Source organism: Mus caroli, chromosome 6, assembly GCF_900094665.2.
Source record: "Mus caroli chromosome 6, CAROLI_EIJ_v1.1, whole genome shotgun sequence".
NCBI classification, from domain to species: Eukaryota; Metazoa; Chordata; class Mammalia; order Rodentia; family Muridae; genus Mus; species Mus caroli.
Genome location: NC_034575.1, coordinates 25,980,097 through 26,002,632, shown reverse-complemented (window position 1 = coordinate 26,002,632; position 22,536 = coordinate 25,980,097). Strand labels below are relative to the sequence as shown.

The 22,536-nt window shown below is 46.5% G+C and overlaps 1 long non-coding RNA gene across 10 annotated transcripts in view; it reads left to right on the top strand.

Moving 5' to 3' along the window:
- LOC110296206 overlaps window positions 1-22,536 on the top strand; it is a 138,619-nt gene that overhangs the window by 59,635 nt on the left and 56,448 nt on the right. For 7 of the 10 annotated variants that reach the window (XR_003836897.1, XR_003836899.1, XR_002378160.2 and 4 more), the window contains 2 exons: window positions 18,999-19,054; window positions 20,040-20,126. This is a non-coding gene — a long non-coding RNA (uncharacterized LOC110296206). The remainder of the gene's footprint in view (window positions 1-18,998; window positions 19,055-20,039; window positions 20,127-22,536) is intronic. The other 3 variants (XR_003836902.1, XR_003836901.1, XR_003836898.1) reach the window with 1 other exon arrangement.

Below are 22,536 nucleotides of genomic sequence, written 5' to 3'. Positions count from 1 at the left end.
AGGGCAGCATGGTGCATGGTAGTCAAGGGCCCTCACCACTGAGCTATCTTGCCAGCCTCCTTACTTAGCCTGTATGTTCATTTGAAGTTCTGTGTCATACTACCTCCCCTGTAAGTTCCCAGTGCACACTTAGCACTTTGAAAGTCTGTGAAGTTGGGAAACTGATGGGATTTTGATCCGATTTTTGAAACACACTAAAACTAATAGATGTCGAATCTAAAATAAGCAAAAACCCTCCTAGGGAATGACACAAACCTGTGACACCGTCATCACAGGGACAGTGATGTCATCACAGGGACAGTGATGTCATCACAGGGACAGTGAGGCTGAGGCTATCACACTCAAGGCCAGCCTAGGCTGTGCTGAAAATGTTCTCTGAAAACAGTGGCAAAGCCCCTTAGCACCCTTTGTCTCTCTTCTTTTCTGTTGTGATCAAACAACCTGAAAAACACACCCCAACCTACTTGTGCTTGGGGCTTGAGGAGAGGGACCCACCAGCTGTAGGAAGGTACTTGGCAGTGGGAACCTGAGGCTTCCTGCTAGTACCTGGATGTCCCAAATGGCCCCAGACTTGCCCACACAGTTGGGACACATGAGTCTGTGGGAGACATTGGACATCTAAACCCTAATAGGAACTATTTAATGGGGTCTTCAGACAAGCAGTTAACAGTGGTTTCGACCATTAAATAGATCGACTTCCTGAGAATGTAAAGCTTGAACCAGGCAGCGTGGGGCTTTGGGTCGGTAGTATTTGTTCTTACTTACTGATCCATGTTCTCAGATGACCAGTGCGCTTGGTGCTTATTTCATAAAGCAGAACTTAACCCCTGAAAAGCCCTTTGAGAGCACCTTATCCCATCTCCTCATTTGCCAGGTGGAGGCAGTAACTTCTCAAAGGTTGAATAAGTTATAAAAAAAAAGTCCAGCTACTCAGAGGTTCTGGCCCCCAATCTTACAGCATTAGGTTGGGCAAGTCCTTGTGGCCGTTACTGTAGGAGTCCCGGAGTAGTAGGAGATGGGCAGTGTTGGCTGTGATGGGGGTAGAATAAGAACAGAAGTTCATGTTGGATTTCTTGCCATATTTTGAGTCTAATAAAAGAAGCAAGATATATCCTTGGGAAGAGCAGGGATCACACCTGACTTTTGGGAGAAATTTCTTTGTGCGGCGTAGAATGATTTGAAATGGCTTCCATCACTAGAGATCTTGCAGGAAGTGGGAGTGACTTCGAAGATTGACACTCCAGCTCAAACATACCTTAGCCCTTCCTGTATCTTACAGGCAGTAGCTACTTGTACTTCTTGGCTACAGGAAGTATCTGGTTGTCATAGTTACAAGCAAGCCTGAACTTGAGTGCTGACATCTGAAGGCTGTAAATTAGTTGGCTTTACTTTGGGTTTTTCTTCTTTCATGGGGAAGTTAGTAAACCCTTGCTTATTAACTGCTATGTGAAATTGAATAATTTTGTTCTTGTAATAGGTTCCTTTTCTGTCTTATTTATGGTTAAAGTATCATCTGACATGATTTTTGTGTGTTCATCTTGGGCAGTTTTTTTTCCTCATTTTTTTAATGAAATGAAGTGTTCATGTAGAACAATATATATTGTTGTGTCACAAACAAAGCTTTCAGTGATGCATCTGCCTTCGGCGTTGCTGTGTTCACCAGGAGACAGCAAAGCCGACCTCAGACCCCCATCTCCCCCAGCCCTGGAGAAGGAAAATGCCCTGTGCTGGTGTGTCTTAAGTAAGACAAACCTCGGTTGTGACAAGTTCTGGGGCACAGGCTCCCAAGCCGCCTCCTGTCTGTTGCAGCCGCTCTTCCCCTCCAGAGTTAAGAAGAGCCTTGAAGGAAGGCCTGGTGGATCATGTCTGCAGCCCAAGCACTCTGAGGCCAGGGCAGCAGGAGGATTGGGAGTCAGGCTTTGTGGACTCTCTAGGGATACTGTCTCAAAAACCAAGACAACAGAGAGGATTTGACAGCTAGATGGGACCAGTCAATGTCTGTGAGACTCTGAGAGTAACTATAAATGAAATCACACAGATAACAGATGAAAATAAGTCTTACTTCTAAAACTGAGCAGTCTTCCTCTCAGCTCTGTAGGGCTGAGAGCCGTCTCCTAATAAGGAATTTACTGTGACACGGGGTGATGCGTACGGCGTCTCTGAATCTTCAAGGCTCCTTTGGAGGCAGAAAAGTTGTCTTTGTTGTTGTTGTTGTTGTTGTTGTTGTGATAATGTTAATGTTGTGTGAGGATTTTACAAAAAGTGTTTTCCTTTTCTGTCTACAACCGAAGTCAGAGAGAGGGCCACAGAGATCTCGTTGGCTGCATTGAGCTCCTCTTGGCTGAGCCTCTGGTGCCAGCAGCATGAGTGGCTGTGCCTTGTTCTAGAAAAACCCAACATGATGTCCATCTGACCTTTGCTCAGTCCGCTTTCCCTTCAGAGAAACCATCCGTGGGCACGTCTTTGTGCCATCCTGTGTAGCACCGCAGCTGTGGAATCCAGCAGTGTCACTTAGCACTCTTGTCCAGGTGACTGGGATCTTTTCCCTCCTCTTCTCCTTCCTCCTCCAAGAGAGAACGGGTTGATTCTGGCTCACAGTTACAGGCACAATCTATTATGGTAGGGAGGTCAAGGCAGCAGGACCTTGACCATTCCCACAATCTGGAAGCAAAACTGAAGTTTTTTAATGGTTTTTAGAGATCAAATGGTTTGCCAAAATCATGAAGTGTAGGTAGCCATGGCTGACCCTGCATCTGCAGTGGCCTTTCTTCCTGAAAAGGACAGAGTCCTGGGACTTGGAAACATGCCCACCCCTCAGATTCACAGTGCTCATTGGAAGAGAACCCAGGTGCAGACAGGAGATGGAAGGATGGTGGTTGACTGGTCCCTGCCTCCTCTCTCCGTTCATCTGGAAACAGCACCGGATCCACTCAGAGCCCTTCTGTTTGGAGTGTGATGGCCTGTAAGTGAGGCCTGTTGGTATGCAGTCTGCACTGGATCTGTAGAGTGCAGTCAAGCATCTTCAACTCTCCAAAGAAACACGGCTTAGGTGGTAATTCAAGAAGTATCTGTTGACCTTCAGAGCATCCCAGTGTGGCCATTGCAGTTGGGAGGTGTCAGTCCTCTGTCTGAGAGCCATCCATACCACCTTGCAGAACCTGCATTTCAAAAGGGTCTCAAGAAGGCTGTATTGGATCGGAGCAGCATCCCTCAAGGATTCCTAATTTAAAAGTCGAGGCATATTGTCAACGCTGTTAGGAATGTTGTATGCAGAGCTGACCTTTAAGTATAAGACCTAGGAGTGTAGCCAGAAACCAACAGGAACTGGAATTAGGACCAGGTTCTAATGCAAGAAGCAGTTTGGGGCAAGTGACACAGCACTAAGGACATACTACATGATGAGTGTTGTCTTTGCAAAGATTGCCCCAAGAGACTTCAGAGGAGGCAGGCTCAGGACAGTGCCACCATTTAACTTGGATGAGAAATGGAGAAACCTTAAGACATGGACCAGGTTGGGGAAAGCCCAGGTCAGGAGCCCATGTTTACTTGTTTGGTGTGTGATGGGCTAGGGCTAGTAATTTGAATTTATCTTTAGAGATTCTGTCTGGAACTTCTCATCTGCTGCACTTGGGTTTCATGTGTGACTTTGTGTTGTTAACAAGGGAAAGCTAATAGAAATACCAGGCTGAAAAGAGCTACATAGGACAGAGGACTTCAGAGATGGCTGGTGGTAGTTGTCACTCATGGTCCCATCTGTAACCCTGGCACCCCACAAGTGGAGGCTTTCAAACTCAAGCTAGCCTGGGCTACAGTGGGAGGCTGTGCACAGACAAACCAGGTCTTTCTGACCAGTCCCTACTCCGTACTTCACTGTGGGCTGTCCATTGGTGAGTGAGCTTGGCTCATTAAGTCTCTGGAGAGAACCCTGTGTCGATGTTCACCACATCACCATGCCAAATGTGCATTTTCTCCGTACAAGGGAGCTAGGGTCTGTCTGCCATTCTCTCCTTTTGTTTTGCTGGCTGTTCTGAGTGAATACAATCTGCTATACATCACTTGCTCTTGAAAAGGATATTTTGTTCAGACAGATTCTGGCTATATAGCCCAGGCTAACCTCAGTTTTGTAGTCCTACACACCTGACTAACATTTCTTTATAGTAGTTAAGATAGAGACAGAGTTCGGGTCCAGTTGACCTTTTGCCTAGATTGGTCTCAAATTTGGGGCAGTCTTAACTGCTTCAGCCCCTCAAGTGCTGTGATTATAGAGGCACAAGCCACTTCCCTAGGCTAACAAATTCTGTTTTTTGAGACAAGGTCTCACTGAGGTAGCTCTGGCTGGCCTAGAACTCACTGTGTAGATCATGCTGACCTCAGACTCACAGAGATCTGCCTGTCTCTGTCTCCAGCCAGCTAACAATTTCTTAGAAGTTTTCAACTTATAATTAGAATGGATTGTAGACTAGGACATCTCCTCCTGGTGGGTCTTCCTGGATAAGCCAAGACATTGTTGGGATGTAGCCGTGTTGGTTGGTGTACTACAACTGAAATTCCTAGCAAAATGCTGGTTCTCTGTAGTTGGTAGTGAGGTGGGCCGTCCATACAGTGGAATGTGGCGTCACTTGTGAGCGAAGGCCTGTGCAAGAGAAGCAGAGTGTGAGCCTGTGTCTTCTTCAGGCGTCCGTTCTGGTTTGCTGTCCTGCATTTGATGGGTTGATTTGATTTGTCCCTTTCTTTTTTGGCCAGCAGGTGGCACCTGGCTGTCTTCTCTCTTGCTTGCCAGCTTTTCCTTCTTTATCCCGTTCCTTCTCTGCACCCCCACCCCCACACACTTGGCAAATGTGTCACTAGAATTGATGCTGTTAAAAGTCTGGAAGTGACAAGCTGTCTTGTCAAAGGGACAAGAGGGAAGGGAGGGAACGGGTTTTCATTGCTTCAGGCTTCACCGCAACTGTTTAGTTCTCTCTGCTAACACATCTGCTAGATAAACAGTTTTTCTTGGATGCAGATTCAATATTTTATTATGACGTCAGGCTTACATTTCCATCCATGCTGTTTGGCATGAGGAAGGCTCCTCTTTGCAGTATTAGGTAACAGAGCCTCTTGTTGCTTTTGCCTTTTCTATTTAATACGAAGATATTTTAAGAAAAGTACTGTACAGGTGAAGATTCCACTCACTTGTATTTAAATATTCTACAGACTATGCCGAATTCCACTCCCCATCCACTCTCAGTCAGTAAATAGCTATTGAACGCTTCCAGATTATTAAGTATCTGATAGAAATGCTTGAGATTGTCTCTGTCATTAGGCATGTGGGTCTTCCTGAAAGTCACTAGTCTGCTCTCTACAAGAGAGCCAGGCTTTCTGTGTAATATAATCAAGCCTCTCATCCTGTCCAAAGCCAGCTTCCCGCTCAAACCCATCTCCATTATGATCAGCTTCCTCCTATCGACACTCCGTCCCCTAGCACACACCTGTAACCCCTGCATCTGGGAGGTGGAGGCAAGAGGATCAGAAATTAAAGGCCATGCTCAGCCACATAGTGAGTTGGAGATTCAGCCTGGGCTATACCAGACCCAATCTCAGAACAAAAGCATATCATGATTTCCGACTCTGAGCCTCTTGACCATTTCTGGACCTTTCCTTGGATGATCCACTGCTTGATTGTGTGTGTGTGTGTGTGTGTGTGTGTGTGTGAGAGAGAGAGAGAGGGAGAGGGGAGAGGGGAGAGAGAGGGAGAGGGAGAGGGAGAGGGGAGAGGGGAGAGAGGGAGTGTGTCTTCACAGTGGAGAATCACTTACAGAGAGCCATGGTCTCACACTGAAAAATGCAAAGAGCATCTGAGAAAGCTGATCTTGGTCTCACACTCAGTCCTTAACCACACCCACAGCCTAGCTCTGCTCCTGGGAGAAGAACCTCCTGAAGCTGAGGGTGCACAGTGCTGTGGATGGGGTGCTGGGAGGATGTGGGACTCAGTGTCACTAGACAATAGGTCTGTCTGTTTTTTAAGATTTATTTATTTATTATATACATAGTGTTCTGCATATATATCTGCATGTCAGAAGAGGACACCATATCTCATTATAGATGGATGTGAGCCACCATGTGGTTGTTGGGAATTGAACTCCGGAGTAGTCAGTGCTTTCAACCTCTAAGCCATCTCTCTCTCCAGCCCCCAACAATAGGTTTTTCATGGAGATGCGTTTCGTAGGATTTGTATTTATGGCGGCTGGAATTGATACGTACACAAAACATATGTATTAGTTCAGCTTTTGTTAAGTATTTTAAAATACCCACAGCAGAGTGTTTTATAAAGAGATGTTTTAATGCAGTTTTAGACACGGAAAGTCCCAAGGTTGGGTGTTGCATTTTACTGCTGTGAACAGACACCATGACCAAGGCAACTCTTCAAAAGGACATTTAATTAGAGGTGGCTCACAGTTTCAGAGGTTTAGTCCATTATCATCCTGGCAGGTTACATGGCTCCATGCAGGTAGATACAGTGCTGGAGAAGGAGCTAAGAGTTCTAGGTCTTGATCTGCAGGCAGCAAGGAGGAGATTGGATTCCACACTGGGCGGAGATTGTGCATAGGAGCCCTTACAGCTCACTTCACAGTTACACACTTCCTCCAACAAGGCCACACCTGCTCCAGGACCACTGTGTGAGCCAAGTATTTAAACACACGAGTCTTTGGGGACTATGCCTATTTAGACCATCAGGTGAGGTGACCCTGTTGGTGAGGGTCTAATAGCAGATGACATCCTGCAAGAGGCTTGGATCTCTTGTCTAGGAAAATGGTCTAGAGAAGGGCCAGACGTACTCTTTTGCCCCTCTTGGTCTTTGGGAGAAGTCTTACCTTCTTTTAGATTTCACCTGTTGAAGGACCACCCCACCTTCCTGCAACACCATACCGAGACCAAGCTTCCAGTTCCATGACATGATACCCTGGGAAAAAGCCCATGCAACCACAAAGCATCTTTTACAGAAATGGGATCTCTGGGTTGGTGGTATTGTGGTGAGAAGAGCTGCTTTCTAGAAACAAGGTCTCATTGATGTTCTCTAGTCACCAAGGGCAACTTCCCCAGGCTTGGCTGCTCCTTGACTTCCTGATCTTAAGGACAATTCCCGTTGCCATCTTATGGATGCTTTATGGCCTTAGTGATATTTCAGCTCTGATCTCTCTCTTTTTTTTTTAATTAAAGTTGGATTGTCTCTCATCCGTAAGGCTAATAAAAAGTATGACTTACCTTTTGTAGACCAGAACCAAGTAGACTGAAAAAGATTACTCTTTCAAAGTAGGTTTCTGTATCTGTGTAAACCCACATACTTTCTCAACATGTGAATTATCCACATTGTGCAACATCGAATCCCAAAGTGTGATAGCTATTTCAGTTACTTTATTTGAGCATTGGTTCTGTGAATCAGCTGGGACTCAGTTGAGTGGCTCTAAATACTTACAGTGGCTTCAACAAGATGGTGCCTAAAGAGAAAAGACCAAAGACGGCCTTGCTAGTATTCAGCTCCTACATGGGGATGGTTAAGAGGACAGGCTTGCTTTGTCTTCCTGACAGGGCAGCTGAATTTCTGTCCTCGGGAAGTTTAGGTGTAGAGGTGAAAACTGAGCAGACAAAGTGAAAGACTTTTGAGGAGGTAGCATGGAGGGGTTTGAGTTTGTGTCACAAGCACGGTTCTGTCGTACTGATTTTGTCCATCTTCATCTCCACTGACACATTTAAGGGACCATTGGCAGGCCACATACGCAGAAGCGAAAGGGATCCATCTTGCTCTACTAGTGTGTTGTTTATGAGGAATATCAGGGAGTCTAGGTGTCCACAAGGCATTTTTAGTTTGATCTAAGTGAGCCCTGGACATCATCCATGGCTCAGGGGCACTTCTGACCTAGAGCTGGTGAGCACTCTGCAACCGGATGCTGGGTTCTCACTCTGGTACCTGCTCTACCTTGGGTGACCCATAACTGTTCACTTTACCTGGAGGGAATCCCTGCAGAGCTGTGCTCCAAAGCAGCCCTTCTTCCATCTAAACACCTCCGTTTTCCTGTGCAGGTCCCCAGCAGCCTGCAGATAGACCAAGGTTTGGGAAGTTTTCAGGCATTTCATTAGACAGCGAGCCCTGTCAGCAGGGAAGTCCACTTGTGGAACAAAGCTGTGTTTTACAGCACAGGTTTGGTCCTTTGTGGCGTTTAGTTACTGAGGCTCAATAACAGTTAGACAAAGAAGTGCAGATTATTTTATGATGTAAGTGCTGAAGCCAGAGTCTCATGCTATGCCTCCCATATAGAGACTCACGAATTAGGTGCTGTTAACTGCGATAGCTGTATTCACACTAGTTGTTTATACACACACTGTGTTGAGGGGACGGTGCACACTCTGCTTTAAATGTGTAACATTTTAAAAGCTTTCCTCGCAAATCTCTTAAATAGTAACAGGGTTTTGTTTGTATTAAATACGTGCCCAAGGAGATATTTTGTTCTTTTTGGTTTCCAGTCCATCCAATCTAAGGTGTAGGCAGTGTTTGTTTTCAAGCTATAACCCTGTAACTCAACTGGGGAAGGAGTTGCTGGTGTTCCATATCACACCTAGACACACAGGAAGTGTCTTAGTCTTAGAATAAATATTTGGTCCTTCTCAGATAGGCTACTATCCCAACGGTCTTTAGCAGTGCAGTGATTCCTAAGAGGGGTTCCTGGGCCTCACCTGGCGTCACTTGGGAGTCCACACTCAGCATGGCTTGTTGTATGTATGCTTCCTATAATTTCAGGAGCGTGGGCCACACACACACACCATGGGTAAGTGGACCCTGACACAAGGGTTTTCGGATTCTTAGCTAGGCTAGGAGTGGCTGGTTAAGCCTGTGATCCCAGCACTTGGAAAGCTGAGTAGGAGGCTTGCCGCCGATTTGAGAGTAGTTTGAGGCCTGCTACACATAACCAGTGCCAGGCCAGACTGAGATAGAATGAGACCTCAGAGCAGAACAACAACTGTCACCCTCAGCAGGAGTTCCCCAGTATGTGCCAGGCCACAAGAGCATGTTCCTGGATGCCGCTGGGGGGACTGACTGCCACCTGTCACGTTGGTGTATGATAACCCATTGCGTTTGAACACTTTCACATCAGTCATTACAGGATTATTTTTTAAAACTACACCTTTAAAATACTGAATGTATTTGGACATTAGAAACCGATGTCTTGCCATGTAGGGTGGTGCACTTTCTAATCCCAGCACATGGGAGGCAGAGGCAGGGGAATCTCTGTGAGTTCAAGGACAGCTTGGTCTACAGAGCTAGTTCCAGGATAACCTAGCTACACAGAGAAATCCTGCCCGAATAAACCTTCGGTAGGGGAAGGGAGAGAGGGGAGAGGGAGAAACTGATTCCTTGGTATCTGGGGAACACTTTGTGGGCATCTTTTTAAAAGCAGTCTCTTGCTGCCTGGTTGATTCTGTTGCTGTGTACAAGGATGGCGTTGGAATGGCTAAATAACACAGCTGAGAAGAGAAACCAGTTTAGTTTGGAGAGTGAGTTTGTATTACTTATTTTTATTTTATGTGCATTGGTGTTTTGCCTGCGTGGTGATGTTAGGTCACCTGGTACTAAAGTTATAGGCAGTTGTGAGCTGCCATGTGCATACTGGGACTCGAACCTGGGTACTCCGGCAGAGCAGCCAGTTTTGTGAACTGCTGAGCCATATCTTTAGCCCCAAGTCAGGTGATTTTTGACTACAAGCAAGAAAAGTGACTTCTTGTATCTGGAATGTCAGGGAAGGTCTCCTGAAGTTACGTATAAAGAAACCTTTGTGAACTCAAAGATCAAGGTGTGGGCATGAGGATCGGGGAGGAAAACGTGGCATCGTGAGGCTTGAGCCCTTTGGGGAAAGTACGATTTCACAGGAGAGTAGGAGAGCTCTCCTGCTTCACTGACTCAGTTACTGACCTTTGCTAAATACATCAGCTGTGTGTTTAAAATAGAATCCATTGTTAATAAGCTCTCTTAACCACTCTCTCCATTATCCAGTTAGAAAGTCCTGCGGTGTCTTTATAGAGTTATTACACAACTGATTTTTTTCCTTGTTCAGATTTAGACCTTTAGAGTGATAAGTGTGCTCAGCTTGGCTGCCCCCTTGATTCTTATGTGCGTCATAAGTTTGTCTTAAACTCAGCATCTAAGGGATTAATAGCCTTACCTTCTTTCACTCATTCATTCATCTGTTTGCCCACATGAGCAATCTAGAGTGCCAACTTCTGTGTTAGATCCTGGAGAGTCCAGGCACCTGCCAGGGAACAAGCTAGAACTGGACAGGTGAATCGAGAGCCTGGAAACCACCTGACGTTCTTATCATCCAGGTATATTTAAAAGATAACAACAGCTCACCCTGCGATCAATAACCGCAAGGCCCTTTTAGAAGCTTGTACGCTGGTACTATTACAGGATCAAAGCTTTGGCTGGAGTTTCTTCCAACCAGGCAGTGAGAGGGTGAGTGTTGGGGGAAGCCTTGGGATGTTTCTCGCCCTCCCAAACAAGGCTTTTTAAGCATCAGGGATGGCATTGTTCTGTCTGTACGTCAAGTTAGAGACCGGATGATAATATTCTAAGGAGAGTTGCTTGGACATGGCACTGGGGAAATTAATTAGGGGTATTATATATGGGAGGGGGCTCTTGTTACAGTTTGTCTTAATAAGAGGTAGGATAGCAGGGGCGGAGGGGACTCAAAGCCTAGAACTGGTCAGCTTTGTGTCCCTGGGTGAGTCACCACCTTCTGTCCAGAAGCCATGTTGGTGGTGGTAGTGACCCATCTCAAAGGATGAGTGAGGGTCAAGTTTCATCAGCACATAGACTTTGGATTGTGCCTTCCAGAGGGAGGGGAGGGGGAGGGAGGGGAGGAGGAGGAGGGAGGGAGAAATTAGCGACTATTCTGTAAAATGTCTGTCTGCATGCTTGTTTCTGTTCTGAGTGACGGCAAGTTAGGTCACATGAGAATGGCTAATCCAGTCTTCCCCGCCTCCGCTGCCATCCTCCTGCCCCTGCACCCCAGAGTTGTTTGTTTCATAAGGCTGTAACATCGTTTTTTTTTTAATATGTGACCTTGAAAAAAAATCCTGATTAAGTAGTTCTGGGCAGTGTTCTAATGCTGGAAAACAATCAGGCCTCCCACACATACCTGCTCAGCCAAGAATTTGTTTGCCCCAGGAGCCGTGGGTGGGCGAAGCAAGCCCACGCCCAGGCCCATGTGAACTCTCTGTTCTGGCGAGAGACTGCCCCGCTGTCACCCAGCCTAGGCTCCCAGCTGGCTCCTTGTTTTGTTTTGTTCTTTTTTCCTTTGGTATGGTTCTGGGACTCGAATCCAGAGCCGGTACATGTTAGGCTAGTAAATCAATGTAGAAGAGCCATCCTAAGTTGTTTGTTATTTCTTTTCATTCTCAATTCCAGACAAATATTTTTATCTCACAGATAAATTTCTAACATTTCCCAGCACTTTGCTTGCTTATTTTGCAGAGTTTGGCCTGGGTGTGGGTCCTGCAACTTTCTGCCAGGCCTAGGTGGGCTCCGTACAGAGTACCACTGTGGTCTGGTCCCGGGCTCCTCAGGGTTCCTAAGGACCCTGCGTGTGGCAAGGCTGCCTTGAAATGACTCTGGAATTTGGGTCCTTAAGCCAGCGACAGAACACTTGTTGCCTTCTTGCCCGGAGGCGGCACAGGCTCTGGCCACAGAGCCTTTCGCCCACTCCCTTTTTGGTTGGCCAGGCATCACTCATACTGCCCCGGGGAGTCTGTTAAAAAGTGTTCAGTTACTGGCTCCCATGCCTGTATCCTGTCGAATCCTGTTGTCTGAGTTCAGTTCTCTGCTATGAGCAGAGCGGCCAAGCCTCCCTTGTGTGGCTGCTCTGGGAGTAGGGAGAAGAGGGCTCTGCCAGACCAGAAGCCTCCACCATAGAAACTGAGCTTCATCTGTTCTTAGCCACTTCTGGGCCTTGGTTGACCAACCTCCCTGTGAGTTGTGGGAATGGTGAGTGTGACTGGGGTGTGTGTGTGAGAGAGAGAGAGACAGACAGACAGATAGACAGACAGAGAAGAGAGAGTGCGCACATACAGGAGGGTGTTTGCCTTATAGTTGGAAACATGGGGTCTTCCCCAATGACTGTGAAGTAGACATTCACCTGAAGTGAAGACTTTTATTTCTGGGCTGGGTAGACTAGACACATGCATGCACACACATGTGCACACACATGTGCACACACACACACACACACACACACATACGAATCTGAGGATGCTCGCTCAGCTTTACAAACAACCTTAGCTAGAGAGCAAGTACAGACAGACAGTCCTGGAAACCTTTGGCTGGTTGCCGCACTTGTTATCCTTTTTCACTATAGAAGGGTGCTTCTTTCTCTCCAGAAAGAAGAAATGTGCTAAGTTTCAAATTTGATTGCAAGTTGATAGGTCAGGAAATGTCTGCTGACGCCTCTAAAGTACACACACCTTGAAGCTATTTTAAGAAAAGAAGTCTCACTGCAAAAATAAGATTGTTTATTGCCACCTCCTGGCCTGTGCCATTCTCCTGGTCCCCTGAAGAGTCAGGGGCTGGACATGCATATGCAGATAGCCCCCACCCACTGTGAGGAGGCTGTGGCTTCTTTTGTTAGGCACCTGGGTCGACCACTCTGCCACCCAGGGCCGCAGTCTGATGGAGAAAGGGGAGTGTAGAGGATCCAGGCCACCCAGAAGGTCAGCAGGCACAGGAGGCCTGGTGATAGGGTGTGCTGGTGCCCACGTGCTCTGGCTGGGCAGAGCCAGTTCGCTGCTGTCAGGTGTGTGGCTTTGCAGTGCTTATGTTGATGTGGGTTGTGGAAGTTCTTGTAAATAGCAATTAGCGTTCTTGCCTCGGTTCCCAGATTTCTTATTTAACGGGATGTTGGAAAGCCCTGCATCAAACTAAAAAGTCGCGAAAATGGCTCTTAATAGAAGTGACCACATACTATACACCTGTTATGGTCTGAGGATTGCCATCAGTAGCCTGTAAACATCGATGGACTGTATGTTAGACTATCAGAAAAGAAAGAATACAAATGGTAAAATAGAGTTTCCCTTGTGATGCTGGGCTAAAGGCTTCTCTAGATCGGAAGTGTGAAGACCTCGAAGTTTTGCAGGTCTGTTCTGTGGGTAGAGATCCATCCCGTGTGTGCTGTAATTACAGACTCCTCGCAAAGGTGAGGGGGTGCTAGAGGTGCATTTTTATAGGCGTCTCACGAACTACAAATGATTGTTTCATTGTTGGTACTATGAAACAGTGTATTCTTAATTAAAAGCAAGTTACTGGGACTACTTCTAAAGGATCAGCTATAGCAGTAGGTTATGAACACACTCACAGTCGTAAGCCTTTCCGCAGGAGCTCATGTCTTTCTGCGTAGAGTTAAGGATATTCAGACTGACCTCCTCCCAGTCCCTGCATGTGTTCTGTAGTGCACCTTTAGTTAGGTGGTAGCTTCAGCGTCATCTCTCTTCACCTCCTTCCTGGTTCATTTGGAACCTCTCGTCCAGTGATTGCGTGGATGCTGGAATCTCAGTGGTCATCACTGAGACTGGCTCATGATTTTCCCTTCCACTCCCTGGGCTGGGTGCGTGCATCCGAGAGGAGCATCACACAAAGGTGGAAGCAGCCTGGGTGTGCTGTGTGTGCCACGCTGAGAGGAGACTGCCCACTCTGTGGAGTTAGTCAGGGCGTACCCACTTGAGCAGAGGTTGGGGTGCAGCCCAGTGTTCCAGCCTGAAAGGACGGTCTGGAACTGGAAAAGCATTCTAAGCATAGCGCCTGTGACGTACAAAGTTGTGAAACTGCCCCTGGGGGAGGGCTCTACAGCCTGGCCTGTTTGCCCTGCCTGATGCAGGAGAGGAAGGAGTGAGTAAGGCTGTTTTCAGTAAGGAAGCCCCTTACCTTGAAAATAATCGGTTTCTTTTGAGTCCAGGTCCCTCTTATCTCTGGTTGGCTTTAAGCTATAAGAGCCATGCAGACTGAATCTGTCCCTGCCGTGTGCCTTCAAAGTAACGCTTTCCCTTTGTTTTAAATTATCTATTACGTTTCAGCCACCTGAGGATTTTTATAGTGGGCCTTTTCTCACAGGACCCTTACTTACCTTTAAAAGAAATATTTTTGAAAAGAAATTTTCAGACTATTTTCTGATTGCATTTATCTTTCTCCAACTCCTCCTAGATCCTCCCACCCCTATCATATATACATATACACATACACATATATATTTACACACACTTATATATATGCATAAACACACATACATCAGAGAAACAAAAGCAGCAGCAGCAGCAAAGAAACAAACAAACAAACAAAAAACCCAGAAACCAAACATATAAGCATGATTGTGCAAGCCTTTTAACCCCAGCACTTAGGAGTCAGTGGTAGGGGGATCTCTTGAGCCAGGTTTGTGAGTTTGAGGCTGGCCGTTACATAGTATGTTACAAATCAGACTAGATAAAAGACCCTGTCTCAAAACAAAATCCAAAAAAAAATTATACAAGCAAAAGGCCAATAAGCCCCTCGGCCCCACCCACCCCCCAAGAAATAAGGAAAGAAAAAAAAAAGCTCAAAGCAATTTAAAACAAAATGTCATTGAATTCATTTTCTTTTGGCCATCTACTGCTGGGCATGGGGTCTGCCTTGAAGTGAGGTTCCTTTGGGAAAACCAAATGTTCCCTTGGACAGGACAGCTTCTTGGTCAGGGGCGGGTAGATTCCCACTCTAGGACCCCATCTGGTTTGAATAGGCCCTGTTTGTGCTGCTATAGTCTGTGTGGATCTAAATAAGTGATTTTTAAAAATGTTACCTATATTACTCTTTTAAAGAAAATCTTTGGGGGGCTGGAGAGATGGCTCAGCGGTTAAGAGCACTGACTGCTCTTCTGAAGGTCCTGAGTTCAAATCCCAGCAACCACATGGTGGCTCACAACTATCTGTAATGGGATCTGATGCCCTCTTCTAGTGTGTCTGAAGACAGCGACAGTGTACTCACGTACTCACATATAATAAATAAATAAATCTTCAAAAAAAACCTTTGGGGGTGTGTATGTGTTCACAAGTGCACCCTAAGACAACTTCCCTTCCGTCATGCGATTTGAAGTCAGGTGGTCTGGAGTCAGACTTGCAGCCAGCACCTGGACCTGCTAAGGTATCTTGTTATCCTCAGCACGCTGTTATCCTTAGAAGCAAACTGAGAAACAGATGCTGTAGGCTGTGGAAGGTGAGCAGGGTAGGAGTAAAGGTGAAATGTAGAACATCCTAGTGCATCGCCTGCATCAGGACCTCGTGGATCAGAGCGTGCTCTCACAAGGCCCCAGCTGATGCCCTTAGGCTGTGTTGTGGAAAGGGATGGGCAGGGATTCCATACCTGATTCGTGGCAGCTGCCAAGGCCGAGGGACTGAGGCAGAGCTGCTCCCAGAGCCATACTTAGCTTTTAAAGAGTCCCTTCCTGTCCGTTGTCCTTCCTGCCACCTCGCCCAGTTGCTCAGGGCCTCGCTTGTGATGGTTTGTTTCTGGGCTGGCCTCACTGCTACAGCCAAGATGTCAAGCTGGACTGTGAGGACTCCTCTTTCTGACATTCATTCTGCCGTGGGTCTTCATGTAGAGAGCCGTGTCTTAAACACTCACTGCCATGGCCTTTCTCCACAGCCAGGGACAAAGAGCAAATGAAAGAAAGAAGCACACAGGGGTGGTCAGTGTAGGAATGTATGTGCTCTCGGATTCTCTTTCTTTAAAATAAGAACGGTTTGTTGTTGATCTTCTCCACTGTCGGGGATAATCATGGATTACTTCTGTAGTAGATCAAAACCCAGCTTTTTGTTGTAAATACAGTAATTTAAACAAAAACACACCAGTGAATTGTGTTACTGAGCTAACTGCATATCTATATATCTGTCACTAAAATAAAACACCCGAGATTAAGAACTTATAAGTAAACAGAATGGGTTTATGTTGGCTTACAGTTTGGATGTTTTAGTTATGACAGTTGACTCACTGCATTAGTCTGTGGGGGTGGGGGGGACTGTGGGTGGAACAAAATGGGCATGAGAGAGCCCTGGGACATAAGGCCACCTCCCAGGAGTGTTCCGCTGGAGACAAAGTGATGTATGAGCCGCAGCATCACAGCACTGTGATTGGTTCTTAGGAGCCTCTTAGGGCATCCCATCCATGTCCTAGGAAGGGTCCATCTTTTGGATACCCATTCCCCTCTGTTTAGAGCCTAGGCTACTGTAAAGGCCAACCTTAACATTCTCTGCAGTGTCCCAGAAACCCTGTAACTAATCTCTGCTCTCCACCCTCCCGTGCCTCCACTGTGATGTCCACACAACAGCCAGCTCTCAGCGTCTTTGCAGAGGACCTCTTCTTAATGCTCCAGAATAAAGCTCAGCATGCCAAAATGTGAGGTTCTTGCCATGGCTGGAAATGTCTCTCCCAAGATGTATGCATGGCTTTCTTTAATGCCTTCTCAGAAATCATGTGGCAGTTTCTCAGTTAGGTGTGCCTTACCCACTTGTTTAGATGCTCATTCTACCCCTGATTCACCCTCTTCTCTTTACTTTTCTAAATGACACTCACTATCATCCAGTGTGTGATGTTTCCCTCAAGCGCTCTTTGTCTCTTCCAAGATAGAACATGGCCTCCTCTCAGAGCAGATTGTACCTACTGTGTGCCTGTAAAACTGTTCCTGACCTATTTACATGCACACTGTTGAAAGAAGGCAGTTGTCCCTCTAACCCATGTCTAGATAAGGATTGAGAACCAGGTGTGCTGTCTATACGTCTCTGCCGCTTTGTTCTTAATCCCCTCACACAAAAGGACAGACTGTGAAAGTGAGGGGAACATCTTTTAAAAATTAACCACAGTGGTGCGCCATGTAAAACACCAGGCATCCAGTTAAGAAGTGGCAATTAATTGTTGATCTGTGAGGCAAGTGGGCGGAGAGCAAAGTGGTTGGTATTCTCCACTGTGCGGTATGTGTGCCCTGGGGATGGGAGGTAGGCAGCAGAGAGGCCATCAGTGGTCCTCACAGCTCTCACAGCCAGCCCCTAGCAGTGGTGGCACCCTGAAGCAGTCTCTCGAGTTTCCCAGCATACTGCCAGCAGAGGACTTCCTTGGCCAGATGTATGTTTTCCCTTTTGTTGACTGTGTTTCTTAGTAACCTCTGAGAGGCCATGATGCAGAATTGCTCCACAGTTGTCCTGAGGAGTTCTTTGTGCCCTTTCTCTTCTAATAGTTTCAGGTTCATTTTGGCCACAGAAGGATTGGAAACAACAGCAGCAATCAGCAGACATGAATGTGGGCAGAGCATGGCCATCTGGTTACCGGTTCCCTTGGAGTATGGGATAGCACAGGGAGGTGGGCCCTTGTGAGTGAAGCCATGCAGTCTTCCTGGCAGAATCAATCATTCCTGTTTGGGTTGGTGCTGCACTGGGTTCTGATAGAACCATCCATTTAAGAGCAGATCTGCTGAGCCCCTGTAGTAACGGGGATGAGCATGTCCACCCCGGGGAGCTTGTGGTTTACTGAGCGAGGGTAAGGAGTTAGAGCTGACCAGGATGAGGGGGTACCACGAGGTGGGGAGGCGCCAGAGCAGGCAAGTGTCAGCTCTGGTCCTGATCAGAGAGCGCATCCAGGGTAAGAGTAAGGAGGGCCGAACCACCCACCATCTGTTTACCTGTTTTATGTTTTACAGCGTCCTCAAGACGCATTTTGGGTAAGAGATTGAGAGGAAGAAAGTGTGGAAGGTTCATGAAGAGCTAGAGGGGTGTTCGTATTTGTCCAGAGGGAAGGGCAGTGGCGGGGTGGCCTGGGCAAAAGGGGCTCTCATTGGTGGTGGCTCCAGCAAGCTCACCAGACAACTCCAGGGATGGGTCCTCATCTTCAAGCCGCCTGAAAATGCTGCTGCCAAGGATTCACTGGCTCTCAGAATATGCAGCAGCTATTGATGGAACAGGAACATTGAACAAACCAGATGGAGTTTCTGGTTTCCTGACAAGTCTGTTTTTCATTACAGATGACTACACGGGCATTGTGACCTTATCAGTCTGTTAGGAGCTGCCTAGCACGAGTCAGGAATGAGAGTGATGGGTGCTAAGAGAACCTTTGTAAGAAAAAGCCTTAGAGTCAGTAGGGTTGAGAACAACCGGGGGCATGGCAGCCATTCGTTGAGCACAGGATCCCAGCACAGCGGAGGGGCTGGCAGGAAGATTTGTGAGGAACCTTAAGGCCTTTCTGTTTCCTGACTAGTCACAAACCCCACAGGATGAATGCCACGTGACTCTTCCCTAAGCAGTACCCTCCCCAAACACTTCCCATTATATTGTGTTGAATCTTTAAGTAAATCTTAAATATTCGTCTGTGGATTGGTCTTGCCTCTAGAGCTGCAGTTATTTGATAGAGTGGGGATGAGGTGGGAGATTAGATGGTCTTTAGAGGAGAGTGTGACTTGGTAAGGCTGCCAAAATGGTTCAGCCAGTAAAGGTGCTTGCCTCCAAGCACGATGACCTGAGTTCAGTCCCCAAGACCCACCTGGTGGAAGCTGAGAGCCAACTGCTGCACTTTGTCCTCTGACCACCACAGGTGCACTGTGGCATGCAAGCTTTAAACCTTGAGAATATTAAACTCAGTACTTTAAAAAAAACGTATCAAACAAAAGGATCCTGGGTCAGGAGAACCCTAGCTAAGCTGACCTCCTGGTGTCACAGAGTTTGCTTTGAAGCCAGGTGATACTTGTTTTTCAAGTCCTTCCTACTATTGAATGGAGCCGTGATATTTTTTTAAATGTGCTTTTTTTTTTTTTTAAATGAACACAGTAAACTTAGGCAGCCTGAAATGATGGATTATGTTGACTGAATCCCTTCTGGTTCTCCTGAGTTTGGAAAATACCAATAACGATAAAAAATGTGAGTGTGCTTTTGTGAACTCTTGCTAACAATTCTGTCCTCTTCTTTTCCAGAGAGAAAAATAGCAGCAACCTGGTCTCTCTTCACGGAACATAAGCCACCAAAAGAGGTAACTGAAGTCATTTGCGTATTCATTGTCTTGTTAACATCTGTAGTGCTTAGGATAGTCTGACAAGGGTGATGATGGGAGACAGCGCTTGGTCTTTTCTAAGTGAAGCCCCAAATGAACCAGTCACAAACATAGAAAATGTCACACAAAGCCACACCCTCTGTTCCAAAAGGCAGGGTGAATGAGCAGCCTTGGTGAGTTCTGAGAACTCAGCAAGCCTGAATGGATCTGAGAAACTATATTCTTGGCACACCAATTTATTTTTGCCTTAAAGTACCCATTTATATAACTTTGAATGTGAAATCGGTTTCAGTTTTGAAACTAAAGGTTTTCTTTGAAACTTGTTGATACTACAATAATAATCATAGTGTTTCTAAGTAATAGTAATTATTATAGCTATTAAGCTTTCAAAAGCAAGGTCTGGTGTAGTTGAAGCCCCTCTAGTATTCTCTGTGTAGCTGAGACTGGCCTGAAACTTCTGGTCGTCTTGCTTCTGCCTCCTAAGTGCTGGGATGACAGGCATATACCACCATGCCCAGCCTTGAAACTCCTTTTTTCAAAAAAAGGGGGGATAGTAAAAAAGTGTGTTTGTTGGGGGTGGGGTGGAGGGCAGTTTGTGGGAGCTGGCTCCTTTTCTGCGCTGTGAGCTCAGGGATCAGCCTCCTATCATACTCAGACATCTTGGCCTACACCTTTACTTGCTGTGTCATCTAGGAGAACCCTGAAATTCTTTGAGACTTTTTATCACTTGGGAAGATGGAGAATAGCTTTGTTTGCGGATGGCCGCCAAGGTAGCTCAGGGATCACGAAGAGACACGCCTGTGGCTGGAGTGAGCACAGCTGTGGCTGCTCCTCACTGCCGGAGTCTCTGGTTCTGCATTTCTTCTCAAGTCTCATGTGCCCTCTCTCCTGATGAGGCTCTGGACTCCATTTCACTCATCTTCAACCTCTCTCCCTTCTCGGTTTCTCTCTTTCAACACGCCAGCATCCCTTTACTTGGGGTGAGGGCCAGTGTGGTAGGCGTTCCTCTGAGTGGCCTTCATGGTGTCTTCCTGTCCCCTGATGTGGCTTGGTAAGTTACCTGCCTTATCTTGAACAGTGCCGCTTGGTGTCTGCTTGGGTCTGGGGGTGATGGGACCCATGCTGCCACTCTTCCCCCAGGACGTGCTAGTGTTAGCACAGCTGCACTCAGACCCACAGTGGAAATACCTCTTAGCATTGCATACATTTATGCCTGCCCCATCTGCTCGTTTGGTTTGTTCTGCTTTGTTTTGAGACGGGCTCTCTACATAGCCTTGGCTGCCTTTGGAACTCACAGGTTAACTGCAAACTCACAGAGATCTTCCTGCCTCTGCCTTCCCTGTGCTGTGATTAAGAGTGTACGCCACCAGGCCTGGCCCTCTAAACTGTTTGATGTCAACACTTCCCCTGTCTGTCTTTAATGTAGATCATGACTATTCCCAGAGCATTGTCCTCTGACAGGCTTGTGAGGCTTTGTGCTGTGTCAGTGGCCCTGCTTTGTTGCCTTTGAGTTTGTGCTCTGTGCACTGTCCCTAAAACCTCTGAGAACTCGTCTTAATTTATCTTAAAAATATGTAATGTATATGAGTGTTTGTCTGCATGTATGTATGTATGTGTACAGTATGAACGTGCCATGCCGACAGAGGCCAAATAAGAGCATCGACTGCTCTGGAAGCAGAGTTCCATGTGAGTCTAAGCTGCTGTGTGGATGCTGAGAACTGAATGCTCAGCTGCTAATTCTTTGGGCCAAACTTTGTCCTTTCCATAACCAAGCTCTCTTGTTTTCTACTTGCCGTGCCCTGCTTAGCTGTCTCTACGTTTGAGCTTCGACATTGCTTTCCTGGCTGTGGCAAAGAATCAAACTTGCCGTTTTGAAAGATACAATCCTTCTGTGCTGGTCGATCTCACATTTACATAGGGCAGAGGAGGTAACCCAGTCAGTGAGGCGCTTATATAAACCTGAGGGCCTGAATTTGGATGCAGCCCCCACGGAGGAAGCCAGCCAAGGCAGGCAGCGTGTATCTGTCATCACTAGCACTGTCGGGGTGGAGACAGGAGATTCCCTGGCATTCACTGGCCAGCTAATCTAGCCAAGTCAGTTGGGCACAAAGTTCAGTAAGAGACTCTGTCTCCAAAATAAATAAGTAAATAAAAGGCCATGAGTGATAGAGCAAGACATCTGCCCGTGACCTCCGCCCTCCGTCCCCTCCCACCCCCCAAAAACACGGTTGCCCCACACAAAGGTCTTGCTATTTTAGAAAAATTGGACTTCTGCATTAATTTCCATAATTTTTATACTAAAATGTTCGGTTTCTCAGAAACATCTCTGTTGTGGTGCTCTGACCTTAAAATCCACCCGAGTGTGGTCAGGTTCAGGGATCAGTGATGGTGGGGTCTCCTGCACTAGATACTCTTCTTGGTTGGTGTCATACACTCTAGAGGGACACCTGCTGGCCAGAATCCTGTGTTGCATTGCTGTTCTTGTGTGGAATTTATCCCAAAGGATCGTATTAAGCTTTCCTGATGTATGCCTGTGTTTTATGGTAGAGTGTACTGAAGCCTCCTGCCCGAGCTCCTCAAACAGACTGCCATTTATAGCTCACCTCTGAAGGGCTGGGAAGTACTCATCCCTTAGAACTCGGTTCAGGGAAGAGAGCTGTAGAGAAAAGGATTCCATGATCAAACCCTGGTCCCGGTCCTTTGTACAAGCTCAGAGGGGCTACACAGTGATCATGCGGTAATGATTGCTCAGACCTGGCTCATTTAAAAGGTTTTGAAAGGGGCAGTCACTTCTCTTAAACATTTAGAACTTGCTTTTAGATAAAAGTTTTAGATGGCTTAGTTTGCTTACATGAGAGGTCCTTTTGCTGTAGGAAAATAAATCCAGAGATGGGAGAGTTGGTTCAGTGATTAAGAGCACATGTAGCCCGCATTGCTCTTGGAGAGGACCCAGGTTTGCTTCCAGGCACCCGCATGGATGCTCACAGATATCCCTAACTCAAGTTCCAGAGGACCTGATGCCCTCTTCTGACTTGCACAAACATGCAGGCAGAATACTCACGCATAGAAAATCATTTTAGAAATCAAAACAATTTTTTAGAAAAGTCTGGAGTGTTAATAACACTTAGCTCAAAGCCCCCTCCCGAGCATCACGCAGCTTCTGTGACGCGCTTGTCTGGGTGCATCCTCACCACACCACCCCATAAACATGATAGTGTAGTATCGTGAGAAATGATCATGTGTTTCTCATGTTATACCATGTCCAGAAAAGGTTTTACGGACTATCATGTACAAAATGAGTCTTAAACAAAAATAAACTAGTAGTAGTCCACCTGCCTTTGAGAAATATTTTAACGGTAATTATTACAAGTCTGGCTCTAGAATATTTCTCTTGTTGCTTGGAAATCACTCTGGTATTTTCACCTGTTTTCTAACCTGTCCTCATTTAGTTTTTTTTTTTT